This window comes from Dama dama, chromosome 19 (genome assembly GCF_033118175.1).
Source record: "Dama dama isolate Ldn47 chromosome 19, ASM3311817v1, whole genome shotgun sequence".
Taxonomy (NCBI): domain Eukaryota; kingdom Metazoa; phylum Chordata; class Mammalia; order Artiodactyla; family Cervidae; genus Dama; species Dama dama.
In genome coordinates, this window is record NC_083699.1 from 43,189,362 (window position 1) to 43,190,627 (window position 1,266).

Below are 1,266 nucleotides of genomic sequence, written 5' to 3' on the forward strand. Positions count from 1 at the left end.
CAGCAGCCACCCCCAACTGTGTAACCTGAGAGGATTCACATGGAGAAAAAACAGGATACTGGCCCTATATTGTTAAGGTACTCATCAAAGGAATGATTTCAGTGAGCCCAGACTTTTGCATCTTCTCATTCACAAAAAAGCACTAAATTCATTAACTTGAGGTGTCTGCTTTTCTTTCATTGATATAATCTCTTGATGGTCCAGCCACCTGGATTTTTGTTGTTGTTGTTTGTTTGTTTCAAAAGCTCCTTTACACCGTCACTCGTCCCTTACTTCTTTGGAGCAGTCCCTCAGAGCCATCTGAGATGCTGCCTCCCTGGCCTAAGTCCTCAGCAAGTTTACCAAATAAAACATAATTCTCAGCTTATAGGCTGTGGGTTTTTTTTTTTCCTTTCAGTTGACACTGGGTATAATAAAAATTTATAGGCTTTAAAGGTATGGACCAGAGTTTGAATCTTGGATCTGCTACTCAATTATGGTGTGACCATGAGAAAATTAAAGGAAATATGTGTATGAACCAGAGCTTTTAAGAGTAGTTTACTATACTATGTCTTTTTCTATTTACTTCACTGAGTATTTGACAATCCTCAGTTATAAGTACCATATACTTTCGGTAGAATATTGTCTTTTAACCTGGCTCATATGCATGTGACTTGTATTTGTTTCTGAATTCTTTCACAAGAGGATATGATCTTGAAATGCCAAGAGCTTATGATCTTGCCATAAGATTACCTTCCTTAGTAAAGTAAAGTAAAGTTCCTCAGTCGTGTCTGACTCTTTGCGACCTCACTACTGTAGCCTACCTCCATCGATGGGATGTAGGTTCCTCCATCGATGGGATTTTCCAGGCAAGAATACTGAAGTGGGTTGCCATTTCCTTCTCCAGGAGATCTTCCCAACCCAGGGATTGAACCTGGGTCTCCCGCATTGTAGGCAGACGCTTTACCATTTGAGCCACCAGGGAATAGCAGCCTTATAATTAGCCCTACTCAAAGTCAGCCATGTTAGAAAGCATTGCTTAATCCATACACCTAAACGAAACCAAAGTTAACCAGACCAATGGTTTCATAGGACATTTGCTGATAGGCCAAAAGACTTCATCATAGTCCCTGTCAGAATTTGAAAAGGGTATGTAGGTTGGAAGGTCTGGAAAATGGTACAAAACTATCACTGAATCATAGTTTGCTCCTGCCATTTATGGACAACAGGTTCATAACTTATGGAAGAAACTGGTGTGTAGAGTCAACTGGGTTAGATAACTGCTTG

General features: G+C 40.2%; 1 non-coding gene across 1 annotated transcript; it reads right to left on the reverse strand.

The window, feature by feature from the left end:
* Nucleotides 1–892: 892 nt before the first annotated feature.
* On the reverse strand, nucleotides 893–964 carry TRNAC-ACA (transfer RNA cysteine (anticodon ACA)). The gene has a single exon. It is a non-coding gene; the product is annotated as a tRNA-Cys (tRNA).
* Between the last annotated feature and the right edge of the window lie 302 nt (nucleotides 965–1,266).